General features: G+C 42.7%; 1 protein-coding gene across 2 annotated transcripts in view; it reads left to right on the top strand.

The window, feature by feature from the left end:
* Window positions 1-209: 209 nt before the first annotated feature.
* SGMS2 (sphingomyelin synthase 2) overlaps window positions 210-17,185 on the top strand; it is a 93,256-nt gene continuing 76,280 nt past the window's right edge. Inside the window, exon 1 of one of the 2 annotated variants that reach the window (XM_040237510.1) lies at window positions 210-503. The gene's annotated coding sequence lies outside the window, so the exon portion shown is untranslated. Of the gene's footprint in view, window positions 504-592; window positions 898-17,185 lie in introns of those variants that run through there. The other variant, XM_040237508.1, reaches the window with a different exon arrangement.

Genomic DNA, 17,185 nt, shown 5'->3' with positions numbered 1-17,185 from the left:
CTAAGGGAAAGTATTATTAGCCTCATTAACTTGGAGAATCCTTCCAGCTCACATCTAGAGTTAATCATCGTAGGGACCCACGACTAACCCTGCCGGGCAGTCCTGTGACGTTCGGAAACCCCACCTCTTTGACCTAGGCCCGGGCAATACCCCGTGAGTAACCGCTGGTGCCCCAAGTCCACTCGCGCGGACAGGAAGCAGTTCCCGAAAAAGGCGAAGTGCGGGGGTGGGGGACGTCTTCCCGGCCCCACCCTTGAAAGTTGCAGGGAGTGGCACCCCAAGAACTTTGGCAGATCGTTCTGTGTCGCCGCTCCGGGAGGTCGGCTCCAGCTTTCCCTGCCTGAGCCAATCTGCCCTGCCTGCCAAGCCCCTCCTTCCCTGCACCTTTAAGGGCTGGGAGAAGAGAGTGTCGGCTGAGGTTCCCTTCTTAAGAAGTCGCACCGGTTTTTCGAGCTCCGCTCTGCGCCGGGGGAGCCACGGCAGCGGGGAGCGGGCGCCTCCGAGTGAGTCACTGTTTGGAAATGGAGTGGGCGGGCAAGGGTGTGAGAGAATGAATGATGTCAGGAGCGCGCAGGGCGGCGGGCGGGGAGAGCGGGCCGCGGGGCCGCGGTAAACACGGAGCGCCGCGCAGCGGGCCGAGCGGGGAGACCCCGCCCTCGGCGCGCACCGAGCCTTCCTCGGCCGCCCGAGCCCGGCCGGTGCTGCAGCGCCGCCGAGAGCGGCCCGGAGAGCGGCTTGCCTGGTGGGGCCGAGGCAGGAGAGGGCTAGACCCCCGAGCAAACTTTCCAGGGGCTTCAGCCGGGGGCGGCTGCGGCAGCCAGCTCCGGCCCCTAGCGGATCCCGGCCCGGGAGCTAGTGCCTCGGGCTGGCAAGGTCTGGAGCCCCAGCTGAGAGCGGGTAAGGAGCACTCAAGGGGCCGGGGAGGAGGATGGGCTGGAAAAGCGGCGCGGCGCGGGGAAGGGAGGGTGGACTGCGAACGCGGACGTGGCTCTAATTCGGCCCCTAGTCGCCCCGCCCCAGGGCATCCTTCTTTGATTTTGCCTGGTAGAGGATGGACGTGTCTTCGTCTCTTTGCTCCGAGCGTTCAACTCATTCATTTGCTGTCATTGCGGGTAACTCGGTCCTGCCCGTGAAAGGACCCAGATTGAACCGTAGGTTGTCCAGAGCCACTCTGGAGGTCAGGGCTAAAGTTCCGGAGCCGGAGGAGGGACTGTCTTGAAGCTTTTTTGAGAGGCACTTACCGATGATTTGTGAACAGTAAGAGCCCAGGTCTGGGCTGCCCGCACTGAAACCTTTCAACATTTGGCTTTCCAGAGTTACTCCTTAGGAAAGGGAGGTCTGGTGTTTCAGCGCACGTAGGTAGGAGCGGACCTGCCTACTTTGAGGTACGGATAGTTAATAGCCCGCGGCAACGCCTTAAAACAACTCTAATGTCAGGTTCTTTTTTTTTTTTTAATCAACCTTTACCATTCTGTTTCGTCTTGCTTGCTCTAATAAGACCATAACATCGTTTTGACACGTATGTTAAATTTTTGAGGAGATTTGGTTGTTTAGTGTCTCTGGGTAGGCGTGGATTTTGAACTTTTCAAATCCTTGGTTTCACTCCTAGTCTCATCTATTATCGGTGGGTTCTCAGTTACATTAAACACTCGGAACCAGCAAAACGGGACTGTAACTACTTCAGAGGCTAGTAATGAGGGTTAAAGCTCAGAAGACCTGTCATGATGTCTGGCGTGAAGCCGACCTCAACAAATTTTAACTGTTTGTGTATAAATAGTGTGTTAGTGACCTAGAAGCAGCAGCAGTGTGTTCCAGCTGGCGTAGGTAATCATCAATTAATTTCCACAACGTTTCCTACTTACAGACCTGGTGGGTTGAGGTTTAGCGTGTGAAATCCTTTGGCAGGTTCGTCAGTGTGGTGATGTCTTCAGGAAGTTAAATGCTTCCTTGTGGATATCCGTAAGATTTGGTATGTGTGTGTGTTAGTCGCCCAGTTGTGGCCCACTCTTTGCGACCCCATGGACTATAACCCGCCAGGCTCCTCTGTCCATGGAATTCTCCAGGCAAGAATGCTGGAGTGGGTAGCCATTCCTTCCCTGCTCCAAGGGATCTTCCTGACCCAGGAATCGAACCCAGGTCTCCTGCATTGCAGGCGGTTTTCAGGAAGTTAAATGCTTCCTTGTGGACACCAGAAAGATTTGGGATTCCCACGCCGTATTAGGGAAACTGCCATTCACTGTTTAAACAGAGTCAGAGCAGTGGCTGAAAGTGGCAAATGGAATTTGGAGTTAGATGTGGAGAACTCTCTACCCTTAACTTTTTTTTTTTTTTTGTCTTAAAAAAATATATAATCAGTGCAAAAATATAGTCCTTTCCTTCCTTGCTTTGCTGCTTGTCTCACTTCACCATAGTCTTCTAGTTGAAGTTTTTTTTTTTTTTTAACGAGTTAATGTTTAATTTGATTTCTCTAGTTTCATTTTTAAGCAGAGCTGATTGACTTATGAACATGGAGGGAAACATTTAGACACCTTTGGGTTACCGCCTCTTGTCCTCAGTTTCTCTTTTCACAGAATTTTATAAAAGCCTCTAAGAAATATTTGGAGGGATAGGAGCATTTGCTCAGGTGTTATATTAAAAACATTTGTTTTTACCATATCTACAACTTTTAGGGTCAAAGGTCACAGGGAATCCTCCGCCCACCCCCAGTGTGATGTAGAGATCGGGTCATCAGAATCCAGAAGACCTAAGGCTATCTGGGTGGTAACTTCCTGGCTGTGTTGTTACTTTGAGCAATTTACGTAAACTCTCTGGAATTCTTGTGGGACATTTAAACGAAATACAGGGGAAAAAATAGAAATAATCTTACATCTATGCAAATTGACATTGGAATACAAATGAGAACTTTTTTTTCATGCTTAACCTTTATTCATTTCAAGAAGCTTTAAAAATTTGCAATTTATAACAATAGAAAACTATTACAATCGGTATTTTGACATCAGATATAGGAAGCTATGCACTTACTGTTTGTTTTGACTGTAACCTGCCAGGCTGCTCTGTCCATGAGATTTCCTAGGCAAGAATACTGGAGTGGATCGCCATTTCCTTCTCCACAAATGAGAACTTTTTAAAGAAGTGATACTTTGAAGTGAGATGTTTTCTTTTTAAAAAAGGAAGAATTACTGAGAATTCTAGACAGTTTCAGACTAGAGTAGCCTACTCACTTTTATCCAATTCCCCTATGGGGGATTTGAAGCCTCCATCCTGAACTACAGTTATCAGGCATTTGTTCAGTTGGTGAATGTTTAGTGAGCAGCTTCTATACTCCAGCCACTGTGCTAGGTACTAGCAATGCTAAGATGACGGAGGCACTGTAACTGGCTTTCAGTCTGGTAGAAATAGCCCCTAAGTTTTGATTATGGAGAGGAAGAAAGAGAGAGGAGTAGGGAATTGGAAGGAAACCAGAAGTGACTAGGCCATGATAGGCTGCCTTCCACCGATAATTTGAGGTCTATTGCTATCTAAAGTATGCTGAATTGAGGCTCATTGTTCAGCTATGAGGCTGAACAATGTAAGTATGCTTTGCTTTACCCAGTAAAAATATTATAGACAAATTTAGCCCTTAAATAATTTTAAACGTATCAGAGCAGACTTGTTTAAATGAAATCTGAGGGGTAAAATAGGTTCAACCAAGATTTACTTACTGTGAGGAAAGAAAGCACTGGTTTAAATTTTAAGAGAATAATCACTATGTGTGAGTAGTATTTCAATTTATTTTTCCTCATAAATAGTATATAACTAAAAAAAATAAGTAGTATGTCATTTGTAGAGGTTTAAAAGTACAAGGTAATCAAATCAGCCACCACCCAGAAAATTCTTAGTGTTATATTCTTAAATCCTTTTTCACCTGTAATACCCTTACTCTGAGCCAGGCAATGTGCCAGTTACTCTCTATATTTAGGATCTCCTGTTATGCTCACCCCAACCCTATGAGTTAGGTGTGATTATGGAGGAAAAGGCTGATTTAGAGAAATTAACTTTCCTAAAGTTACACAGCTAGAAAATTATTCTCTATGAAATTGGTTTGTTCTTTACATACTAACTTTTTTTTAAATCCCCATCCAAATATGGATGGCTCTATATCAGTAAAATATATGCTTAAGCAACATCTTTTCTAGTTTTCGGTTGAATGACTGCATCTCTAGCAGTCCCCTATTGTTGGACAGTTAGTTTCCAGTTTTCACTATTTTAAACAGCTCTGCCGTAAATATTCTTCTGGTTGTATCTGTGTGCAATTCATGATTATTTTAGTAATTTTGCATTTTAAAAAGTGAATTTTGATCTTTAATTTATGTGCCTTTTCCCCCCCACCACATTCAGGATTAGAAAACTTTCTCCTTTCTCTTTAAACTTTGTTTTAATTTCTATGTTCCTTTAGTGTTTCTTATAAGATTTCAGCAATAGGATCAACATTCTCTGTGGAGCTGCACAATAGGTCCATAGCTCATTACCCAAGGGATTTATCTGATGAAAATGGAACACAGAGGCTTTCTTAAAGCACTATTTGTGTTTGTATTATTGCTATTAGACAGAAAGCTGAACTTCTTTTATGGGGAAATATAGCAGAATGGAGCAGTACTGACTTTGCCAGACAGAAAAGAATTTTAAAAAAGACTTATTGAAGTAGAGTTGGTCAACAGTGTTGTGTTAATTTCTGCTATACAGCAGAGTGACTAAGTTATATGTATATATTCTTTTCCATTATGGTTTATCACAGGATATTGAATATAGGTTTCTGTGCTATATAGCAGGACCTGTCTGTCTGTCCTATGTGTAATAAATTGCGCTGTTAATCCCAAACTCCCAATCCTTCCTTTCCCTACCTAGCTCTTTCTGTGGCAACCACAAATCTGTAATTTATGTCTTTGAGTCTGTTTTGTAGATAAATTCATTTGCATCTTATTTTAGATTCTACATATAAGTGGTATCATATGGTGTTTGTCTTTCTGACTTTTTTTTGCTTAGTATGATCATCTCTAGGTTCATCTCTGTTGCTGCAAATAGTATTATTTCATTCTTTTTATCAGTTCAGTCAGTCAGTTCAGTCGCTCAGTCTTGTCCGACTCTTTGCGACCCCATGAATCGCAGCATGCCAGGCCTCCCTGTCTATCACCATCTCCCAGAGTTCACTCAAACTCACGTCCATCGAGTCCATGATGCCATCTAGCCATCTCATCCTCTGTCGTCCCCTTTTCCTCCTGCCCCCAATCCCTCCCAGCATCAGAGTCTTTTCCAATGAGTCAACTCTTCGCATGAGGTGGCCAAAGTACTGGAGCTTCAGCTTTAGCATCATTCCTTCCGAGAACACCCAGGGCTGATCTCCTTCAGAATGGACTGGTTGGATCTCCTTGCAGTCCAGGGGACTCTCAAGAGTCTTCTCCAACACCACACTTCAAAAGCATCAATTCTTTGGCGCTCTGCTTTCTTCATAGTCCAACTCTCACATCCATACATGACCACTGGGAAAAGCATAGCCTTGACTAGACGGACCTTAGTTGGCAAAGTAATGTCTCTGCTTTTCAGCATGCTGTCTAGGCTGGCCATAACTGAGTAATATGCCATTGTAAATATGTGTCACACCTTCTTTAGCCATTCTTCCGTCAATGGACATTTAGGTTGCTTCCATGTCTTGGCTATTGTAAATAGTGCTGCTGTGAGTGTGTATCTCAGAAAAGAAATTCAGGTTCTACACATAATTCAGAAAAAAAATTCTGCTTCTACAATTTACGTCATTGGTACTTAGCAGGATAGGCAGATTACGTTTTGCAAATATTACATTTAGCAGATTTATCACCAGGTTTAGAATAAGCTCTTTCATTTTTAAATAAGCCATCTTTAAAGAAAATCTTAGAGACTTCCCTGGTGGTCAAGTGGTTAAGACTCCCTGTTTCCAATGCAGAGGGTGCAAGTTTGGTCCCTGTTTGGGGAGTTAAGATCCTACATGCTGTGCGACCAAAAAAAGAAAATCTTAGACGTTTGTCCTTTGATCTCTTAAAAAGTGTATCATTGCTAAGACATTTTCCAGTTGATTTAATGAAAGTGCCAAAAAAAAAAAAAAACCAATCCATTAGCTAGCTTTCATTATAGGTATAAAGCATATGTTCATTTAAACATTTCTCAAGTTTTATTATAATATCATACTGTCTTTGCCACTCTGAGTCATACTTTTTTCTTTTGGGTTTATATTTCCATATCCAACACACATTACCTTATCCTCATGATTTTGATAAATGATATTGGAAAATGAGTCGTATTCAATTCAACCTTTTTATAGAAACTCAGATCAGTTCAATTTATTAATTCCTAACAATAATTATTAATTCAAAGCAGAATTTAAAGAAACAGCTAATAAAATTACAGTATAAATAAGATAATCAGTTATTTGATGATTGGTTTTCCCTGCTGTAAAACCCTCTATGATCATTTGTTTGCAGTTTAAAATTCAGCCTCAGAATTTTGTGTCTTTAGCTTGACAGTGTCGCTTGAAACTTCCAAACAAACTTGTACATGTTCTTAGTTTCTTTTTTAAAGCAACATTAGCTGGATTGAGTGTTTGTCTTATGTTTATACGTTTTCTTTCAGTGAATCCCTTGTACTCTTTTAAAAAGAGTAAAACCACATAATAAAAGTGTTAAACAGGAGGGCATAGCAGGGGATGAAAGATAATTTTGAAGCCAAAGTGTCGGGAAAGACAGCTAGTTACTCAAAGTCAAATGAAGTAAACAACTGGAGAGGCCCTCCAGGTCGGTGCCATTTCTCCACCTAGTAGTGCCTCTGCTGAGCTCCGTTTTGTTGTTGTTCAGCCACTAAGTAGTGTCGAATTCTTTGCAACCCCATGGACTGCAGCACGCCAGGCTCCTCTGTCCTCCTCTGCCTCCCAGAATTTGTTCAGATTCATGTCCATTGAGCTGGTGATGCTCTAACCATCTCATCCTCTGCCACCCCTTTCTTTTTTTGCCTTTAATCTTTCTCAGCGTCAGAGTCTTTTCTAATGAGCCAGCTTTTTCCATCAGGTGGCCAAAGTATTGAAGCTTCAGCTTCAGCAACAGTCCTTCCAGAGCTTCATTTAGGGCAGAGAGAGAGATACCCTTAGGGCTTGGCCTCAGGCAAAATTGTGAAATTGAGCTGAAATACTCACCTTAGGGTATCCTTAACTCTAAGTTTACCTGAAAGGACTTGCTCACACAAGAAAGTGCTTGATAAATACCTGTATAAGGGGAAATTGCAGTCCAATTGAAAGTGTGGAGCTGGAGGCATCATATTTATGAAAAACTGGGACTGATTCAAAATTGGGAGGAGAGTATATGTCAAGACTATATATTGTCACCCTGCTTATTTACTTTAAATGCAGAGTACATCATGTGAAATGCCAGCCTGGATGAAGCACATGCTGGAATCAAGATTTCTGGGAGAAATAATCAACAACCTCAGATATGCAGACGATAACATTCTAATGGGAGAAAGGGGAGAGGAACTAAAGAGACTCTTGATGAGGGTGAAAGAGGAGACTGAAAGCTGGCTTCAGACTCAACAATCAAAAAACTAACATGGCATCCGGTCCCATCAATTCATGGCAAATAGATGGAAAAAAAAAGTGGAAACTGACAGAGTCTATTTTCTTGGGCTCTAAAATCACTGTGGATAGTGACTGAAGCCATGAAATTAAAAGACGTCTGCTCCTTGGAAGAAAAGCTATGACAAACCTGGACAGTGTATTAAAAGGCAGAAACATTACTTTGCCAACAAAAGTTTGCATAGTCAGAGCTATGGTTTTTCTAGTAGTCATGTACGAATGTGAAAGTTGGACCATGAAGAAAGCTGAGCACTGACGAATTGATTGATGCTTTTGAATTGTGCTGCTGGAGAAACTCTTTGAGAATCCCTTGGACACAAAGGAGATCAAACCAATCAATCCCAATGGAAATCAACCCTGAATATTCATTGGAAGGACTGATGCTGAAGCTCCAATACTTTGGCAACCTGATATGAAGAGCTGGCTCATTGGAGAAGACTCTGATGCTGGGAAAGAATGAGGGTAGGAGAAGAAGGGGGTGATAGAGGATGAGATGGTGGGATGGCATCACTGACTCAATGGACGTGAGTTTGAGCAAACTCCAGGAGATAGTGAAGGACAGGGAAGCCTGGCGTACTGCAGTCCATGGGGTTACAAAGAGTCGGACGTGACTTAGTGACTGAGCAACAACAGGAGCTGAGTATCAACTCTAGAATTTAATCACCTCGTTTTTGGTTTTGTTTATTTATTTATGACTGCACTGGGTCTTTGTTGCTATGTGCGGGCTTTCTCTGGTTGCTGTAAGCGGGGACTACTCTCTAGTTGCGGTGCCTGGGCCTTTCTTTGTGGTGGTTTCTCTTGTGGAGTACAGGCTCTAGGCAAGTGGGCTTCAGTAGTTGCACCTCACACACTCTTAGAGCTCAGGCTCAGCAGTCGTGGCTCACGGGCTTAGCTGCTCCTCCGCGGGTGGGACCTTCCTGGACCAGGGATCGAGCCCTTGTCCCCTGCATTGGGAGGTGGATTCTTAACCACTGGACCACTGGGGAAGTCCCTTTAAATAAGCTCTTTTCAATTAAGATGATTAGAAATGCAAAATACTAGATGAGTCAAACTTTGTGAAAAAAGCTTTTCCATAAATGGGAGGGACTCGAGGGAGGAGTTGCCCTGGAGATGGGAAAACAGATATGGAAAGAAGGATGCAGATGTGCCAAAGGCAGATTCTGTGTCCCTTGGGAAGATATACCTAATCCCAAGGCTTGCTGGGATTCAGCTCCTGCTGTTGAAACTGGGATCACATGTGATCCTGGAGGATCTGGCCTCCCAGGAGTGAAAATGCACGTTTAGGGGCCTCTCTGACCTGCTCGGCTGATGAGAACCATCCTGGGAAATACCTCTTAACATGAACCCCTCCCAAATGGGCTAAGGATACTTTTCCTTACCTGGGAGTACTTTAAGTAGATAGTCTGATCTGACTAGAGAAAGTATGAAGGAATGAGTTTTCCTTTAGGAGTAGGAAAAAATGTTAATGAATAAGTGGTTTTGCATCAGGCATCACTTAGCTAACTGGGTTGCCAAGGACCTCTAGGTAGCAGCCCACCTCCAGTGAGAAGCGAAGACCTTTCAGGAAAAGACTGGCAGCAATAGCTGAAAATGAAGCTGAACCTTTAAGACAGAGAGATGCCCAGTACTGACCTAGACAGCATATTAAAAAGCAGAGACATTACTTTGCCAACAAAGGTCCGTCTAGTCAAGGCTGTGATTTTTCCAGTGGTCATGTATGAATGTGAGAGTTGGACTATAAAGAAAGCTGAGTGCCAAAGAATTGATGCTTTTGAACTGTGGTGTTAGAGAAGACTCTTGAGAGTCTCTTGGACTGCAAGGAGATCCAACCAGTCCATCCTAAAGGAGATCAGTCCTGGGTGTTCATTGGAAGGACTGATGCTGAAGCTGAAACTCCGATACTTTGACCACCTGATGTAAAGAGCTGACTTATTTGAAAAGACCCTGATGCTGGGAAAGATTGAAGGCGGGAGAAGAAGGGGATGACAGAGAATGAGATGGTTGGATGGCATCACCGACTCAATGGACATGAGTTTGGGTAAACTCCAGGAGTTGGTGATGGACAGGGAGGCCTGGCTTGCTGCAGTTCATGGGGTCACAAAGAGCTGGACATGACTGAGCGACTGAACTGAACTGAACAAGTTGGTTCTCCAAGTTTCACCAGACACAGAAGTCAGAGATAGTGCAGTGAAATAGCGATGGTTAAACAATGTTAAGTACTCTTGAGTTAGGTTCTAGAGAAGATTAAATCACATTCTCTATCTTCAGGCAGCCCTGCACAATATAAATTATATTCTCTCCACTGTGGACGTAGAGAAACAATTTAGTAAGGTCAGTGTGCTCAAGGCTGCGAAGCTGGAAGGACGAGGAGCAGGGCCCACTGATTCTCACGCCCATGCTCTGCCCAGTAATCCCCCTAAGTGTTTTGTAATCTCTCTGCTAGCTTTGGAGATACAGCAGGTTTGAGGTTTGAAGGGATGTATTTTGATACGTGGTTGTCTACCACCCCATCTCCTGGAATGTTTCTCTGGTCTGTGCTGCCTTCAGGCCATGAAGTAACGCCAGAGAGATGAAGGCCCCATAGGCTTACTCAGGCTAGCTTGGATTTATGACCCAGAAACACCCTGTTACCATTAGGTGACTATGAGCAACTTCCTGTGATGAATCTCCATTTCCTGGCTGTGAAATGGAACTAAGATAGTATTTACTTCCTGGGGTAACTATGAATCATACTACTTTATGTGTGTAAAACACTGAGGCTGATGCTCGGTTCATTGTTAATATTTGGTGGCTCCGCTATCACTTTTTTGCATATAGACTCTATTTCTCACTCTTAAAGGATTCATTCCTGCTGTCTCAAGGATCAAATTGTTTCTCATTATTTCTCATGAAGTTAACGTATTTTTAGGTAATGGAATGACCATTTGTCACATCTCACCTCTATTGTAAGGTCTGGGTCCTATCTCTTACCCTCTCCTCTTCCTTTCTTTCGGGGTTAAAATAAGATTTTTTAAAATTGATCATCCATTGCCATTGAATTCAAGAACTTTCATAAGAAGTGTATAACATCAGCTGTGAACGCTGACAAGCCTTCCAGGCTGCCATCATGATATGCCAGGCCTCTCTGCAGATGCTGGTAGCAGTGGCGAGCACAACACCACGGTCCCTCAGAGCCCAGCCTTCTGAGGAGGATTGTACCATGAGCACCCTGTCCCAGAAAGTGCCAAGGCCATTAAGGGTCACAGACCCTACTGTCCTCCCTGGACAGTGTGCTGGGCATCTTTCTTTAGGAGGCCCTGAGATGGTTTATCTAACACAGCTGCTACTGTTTTCTGAGATTTGCATTGGATCTGTAAGTTCTTTAACCATCCAGTTATTACTGCCCCATAGTTGCTTCCAAACTTTAGTATCAGCAAAGGGCATTTTTTTTCTGTTAAATTAACATCTGTGTGTGTGTGTGTGTGTAAGTTTATAAGCAGCAAGCTGGAACATTTACAATTTTATTTTCCAAACACTTAAAATGCCCACTATGTGCCAGGGTTTGCTCTGAACAGTTAGAACTCTTCTTCATCTGTTCCTCCTTCAACACTCTGAGACAGATGTTATTACTCCCATTTTAAGAATCCTCTTTTGAGACACAGTAGGCAAATTTTTTGTAGGCAAGTACACACAGGTGATATTAGGCAAATCTGGGTCTTGAAAGTGGACAGTTTGGCTGTGGTGTCTAAGCACCGCACTGTTTGTAGAAATCTAGTGTGTATTTCTCCAATACTCTTGCCTGGAAAATCCCATGGATGGAGGAGCCTGGTGGGCTGCAGTCCGTGAGGTCACGAAGAGTTGGACACGACTGAGTGACTTCACTTTCACTTTTCACTTTCATGCTTTGGAGAAGGAAATGGCAACCCACCCCAGTGTTCTTGCCTGGAGAATCCCAGGGACGGGGGAGCCTGGTGGGCTGCTGTCTATGGGGTCGCACAGAGTCAGACACGACTGAAGCGACTTAGCAGCAGCAGCAGCAGCAGCGTGTATCTCGCACTTCGGGCCTAATTTTGTCCTTGCACGTGAAGTTTTAACAAAGGAACATCACACCTGTCCATACATGCTATCAACTCCTTATGATTTACCATGTAGAGGACTACACCTAGGTCATACATTTGTGTTGCTATTGAAATATGTTGATGATATGGTATCATTTTTCTGTATAGGCTTGTGAGAGCTCAGTCAGGCTGGGTGTTTTGTCTGGAAAAGGAGCAGTGAGTTCTTTCTCCCAGCCCCCTGATCAGTACACTCAACTGAACCTATTCCTGCTACTTTAATATTACTTATTTTTTAAGTTTTAGGCTTTCACTTATTATAAATTAAAATATTAAAAAATCCTCATTGTAAGGGAATAGCTTGAACATGTGAGAGGTTTCTTTAAATGTTTGCTAATTACTCTTGGACAAGGTGGCAGGCAGAATAATGGTACCGCAAAGATGTTCACATCCAAACCCCCAGAAATGATGAATCTGTTATGTTACTTGGCTAGGAGGGATTAAGGTTGCTAATCAGCAGACTAAGGATACAGAGACTATCCTGGGTTATCTGGGTAGACCCAATGTAATCACAAGGGTCCTTATAAGTGGAAAAGGGAAGGAGAAGAGTCAAAGAGTTGGCACCATTAGAAAAACCCAAACAGCCATTGCCAACTTCGAAGATGGAAGGAGGCCCTGGACCAAGGGATGCACGTGATCTTGAAGAAGCTGCGAAAGGCTGGGAAATGGATTCGGGGCCTCCAGAAAGGAGCACAGTCCTGCTGACATTTCAGTGTTAACCCACCAAATCTCCTTTTGGATTTCTGATTTCTCAAACTGTAAGAGAAGAAATTTGAGTTATTTTAAGCCAGTGAATTTATAGTAACTTATACAGCAGCAATAGGAAATGGATAATACAGACAGTTACTGGCACAATCAGTGCTTTGATTTTTTTTTTCCCTTTATCCCAGCCCTGTGAGAGAGCTGCTTAATCTCATGACTTCTTATATGGACAGGTCAGGTATAGCAGTGTTTACACTTTGGAGGTTGTTTTAGTTTGCATGTAAACTGAACCACCTTAGGGCAGAGGGACTTAGCTTTTGATAATTCTATACATTTGTATATTTGTATACAAGTAAATGGGCTTCTCAGGTGCCTAAGTGGGTAAAGAACCTGCCTGAAATGCAGGAGATGCCCGAGCTAGGGGTTTGATTCCTGGATTGGGAAGATCCCCAGGAGGAGGGCAGGGCAACCCACTCCAGTATTCTTGCGTAGAGAATCCCATGGACAGCGGAGCCTGGCAGGCTACAGTCCATAGGTCTCAAAGAGTCAGACACGACTGAAGCCAGTAACTGAGCGCAGCACAGCACACAAATATATACTGTGCATTTTAAATGACCATACATAGGTTTTAGCAAAAAAAGAAAAGTCTTGTTGATTCCAGAGCAGGTCGAGCCTCTTAGCCTTTCATCAGATTTGCCTAACAGAAATGTGGCTCTGCACCCCACGTGGCAGCCCTTATAGCCTTGCATTTGTTTGGGGTAAGGTGATGGTCCACATATGATGCTGGTGATGGTTGTGGGCATTATTGCTTGAGTTTTGACTCCAGATTCCTTTTATTTTATTTTAGTTTTTTTATTGAGGTGTAGTATATTACTTTCAGGTATACAATGTAGTGATTCAGATTTTTTATGGATTATACTCCACTTACAGTAATTATAAGGTATTGACTGTATCCCCTGTGCTATACAACATACCCTTGCATGTGTGAATGCTTAGTTGCTTCAGTCATGTCTGACTCTTTGTGACCCCCCTGGACCTTAGCCTGCAAGGCTCCTCTGTCCATGGGATTCTCCAGGCAAGAATACTGGAGTGGGTTGCCATGCCCTCCTCCAGGGGATCTTCCTGAAACACGGATCAAACCTGTGTCTCCTGCAATGCAGGCAGATTCTTTACCGCTGAGCCACTGGGGAAGCCACAACATATCCTTATAGCTTATTTATTTTATACATGGTAGTTTGTGTTTCTTAGTCCCTTATCCCTATCTTGTTCCTTCTCTCTCCCCACTGGTAACCATTAGTTTAGTCTCTATATCTGTGAGTCTGTTTCTTTTTGTTTTATTTGCTAGTTTGTTTTTTTAGATTGCACATATAAGTAGTAACTTAAAAGGTTGGCCTTTTTCTGTCCAACCTGTTTCACTAAGCATGATATATCCTCCAAGTCGTATATGGAAAGTTTCCTTCTTTGTGGTATATGGAAAGTTTCCTTCTTTTTTATGGCTGAGTAATATTCTGTTATATGTACATTATCTCATATCTTTATCCATTTGTCTGTTCTCCTTGGAAGGACAGTTATGACCAACCTAGACAGCATATTAAAAAGCGGAACTATTAATTTGCCAACAAAGGTCCATCTAGTCAAGACTATGGTTTTTCCAGTGGTCATGCATGAATGTGAGAGTTGGACTATAAAGAAAGCTGAGCACAGAAGAATTGATGCTTTTGAAGTGTGGTGCTGGAGAAGACTCTTGCGAGTCCCTTGGACTTCAATGAGATCCAACCAGTCCATTCTAAAGGAGATCAGTCCTGGGTGTTCATTGGAAGGACTGATGTTGAAGCTGAAACTCCAGTCCTTTGGCCACCTGATGCGAAGAGCTGACTCATTTGAAAAGACCCTGATGCTGGGAAAGATTGAAGGCGGGAGGAGAGGGGACAACAGAGAATGAGATGGTTGGATGGCATCACCGACTCAATGGATATGGGTTTGGGTGGACTCCGGGAGTTGGTGATGGACAGGGAGGCCTGGCGTGCTGTGATTCATGGGGTCGCAAAGAGTTGGACACAACAGGGTGACTGAACTGAACTGAACTGAACTGAGGCACTTAAGTTGCCTCCATATCTTGCCCATTGTAAATAATGCTGCTATGAACATTGGGCTGCCTGTATCCTTTCATATTAGGATTTTACATTCAATATATTAAACTGTTATTTTCAAATATATACCCAGGAGTGGGATGGCTGGATTGTATTGTAGCTTCATTTTTTTTTTTTTTTTTGAGGAACTTCCATATTGTTTTCCACAGTGGCTGCACCAATTTACCTTCCCACCAGCAGTGTGCAAGTGTTCCTTTTTCTTCATATCCTCACCAACAGTTGTGGTCTTTTTGATAACAGTCATTCTGACAGATGTGAGGTCCTTTTACTTCTTTTCTTTTTAAAAAATTTTTGGCCATGCCGCTTGGCTTGCTGGATCTTAGTTCCCCAACCAGGCATCAAATTCACACTGCCTGGCATGAAAGCGTAGAGTCTTAACCACTGGACCACCAGGGAAGTCCCTCACTTTATATTTTTAAAATCTGTTTCTTGCTTTGCTTGCCTAACAATGTTATTATGAATTCTTTGAGAGCAGGAGCATTTCTATACAAGGGCTTTTCAAACTTATTATAATGAATTAAAACAAATAAAAAGTAGTATCATACATTGGGTCATCTGTAGTAAGTACCTAGAGGGTTGTAGACCCTGGAGTAGACAGTATCTTGGAATCAGCATGTCAATTATGGAAATTTAAAGTAGCAAGAATTATCATAATGAATGGGGTTAGTTTGGGGCTTTTTTTTTTAAAGGAATCCTCCAATAATGATCTTACGTTGTGATTTGGAGACAGCTTCATCAGTTAAGGATTGCCCTTTTGTGCAAAGTAGAAATAGCACCAGCGTTAAGAACTAAAATCTTGGGAATTTTCCTGCTTAAGAAATGAAATAAGGGATAATAAAGGATTTTTGGTAATTTTGAAGAAATATGGGTGACCATTAGCTAGATGATGTTATCTATATCTATAGCATTTTCTTTGTGACCTCGTGGACTGTAGCCTGCCAGGCTTCTCTGTCCATGGAATTCTTCAGGCAAGATACTGGAATCGATAACCATTTCCTTCTCCAGAGGCTCTTCCTGACGCAGGAATCGAACCCAGATCTCCTCCATTGCAGGCAGATTCTTTACCATCTGAGCTACCAGGGAAGCCCCTTTCACAGAGGGAATAGACTGTCTCGTTTAGAAGTAGAAAAAAAATTGGAAACTTAAAACCATGGTGATGGGATATTTGGAGTCACTTTGCTAAAAACACATTTTATTTAACCAATGTATTAAACTGTTATCATATTTAATATTGATAATAATGTAAACATTCTTGACATTTTAACTTTTTTTCTAAATCTTCCAAAAATCCGGTGTATTCTGCACTGACTGCACATCTAAGCTTAAGATTGGCCATACTTCAAGTGCTCAGGAGTCACGTGGGCTTAGTGGCTGCTTTGCCAGGCATTGCAGCTCTGACCAGCCTTATCCTTAAGGAACAATACCCTGCATGAATCTGAGGTTATCCTTAGAATATCCCTTAATAGTTGTCATCCATGACTTCGGTGTGTTGTATTTTATAAACTGAATTATATCCTGGCATTACTAGAGAAAACTGGTTCTGGTTCCTTTTGCTAGAATGAATGAACAGGCTGAACAGTACAGTGAAATCTCTAAGGTTATCTGTAATATAAATTTGTGAATATCAGTGCCAGGCAGTGTGCCTGGGCTTATAAATGAAATATTTAGATTATTAGATTCATGTGTATAGAAAGGATGGCTGCTCATATACTTTTGTGAGCTGTGGTAAGTGGGATGTGGTGGTACCTGCCCTGGTCTTCACGCATTTCTTGCCCTGTTTATATGCATGATGTTGCTTACTAATTTGTGTTCTTGTTCAGTTGCTTATTGTGACAATTTAGGAAGCAAGGCCATTGTAAAGCCTAGATCAGAGAAATCATTACTTGGTATCAAATATCAGGCTGCCAGGAATAGATAAGATTAGACTGTAAGAAGACTCAGGTTCAGTATGAGAAGGAGAGAAGAAGAGAGAGAGGGATAACCGAGAGGGTGATGCGGGGAGAGAAGCAGGGAAAGACAGAGGAAGAAAGGAAGGAAGGAGAGAGGGCAGTTCTGTGCAGGAAAATCACCTAAATGTAGAGGAAGGAAATCACAATAGATGATTTTGTGGCAAATAATTCCCCCAGCCACTGGACAAGCTGATGTTCTTACTGAGGTCTCAAGATAGGTTGCTTTGGATTTCATAAATATATTGACTTTATCAAATACCTATACTAAACAGGTAGCTGAGATTAGACCCAAGCCCTCCTCGGTTTCTTCTGAAATTGATTAATGCATCCAACACTATTTTTGAATACTTGCTGTGTGCTAGGCTTTATTCTTGATTCTAGATTTCAGTGAACAATAGACAATCAAAGTTTCTGCCCTTAATGGAGATTGTATGAGTTTAACGAGTTGAGACAGGAAAAAGTGCTGAAAAGGGAGGTTGAGCAGATGATAAGCAAGTAAGATTAATAAACAAGATCAGTTCAGACTTGGACCAGTTCTTTAAAGGAAATATGCTGAGAGTGACTGGGGAATCCTACCCAAGCATGGTCAGGATTGTCAAAGAGGTTGAACTTGCACTGAGATGTGAAGGGTGAGAAGGAGCCAGCAGAGGGGACAGGCTA

Source organism: Oryx dammah, unplaced genomic scaffold, assembly GCF_014754425.2.
Source record: "Oryx dammah isolate SB20612 unplaced genomic scaffold, SCBI_Odam_1.1 HiC_scaffold_3, whole genome shotgun sequence".
In the NCBI taxonomy this organism is placed as follows: Eukaryota; Metazoa; Chordata; class Mammalia; order Artiodactyla; family Bovidae; genus Oryx; species Oryx dammah.
This window is presented reverse-complemented; position numbering and strand designations above follow the sequence as displayed.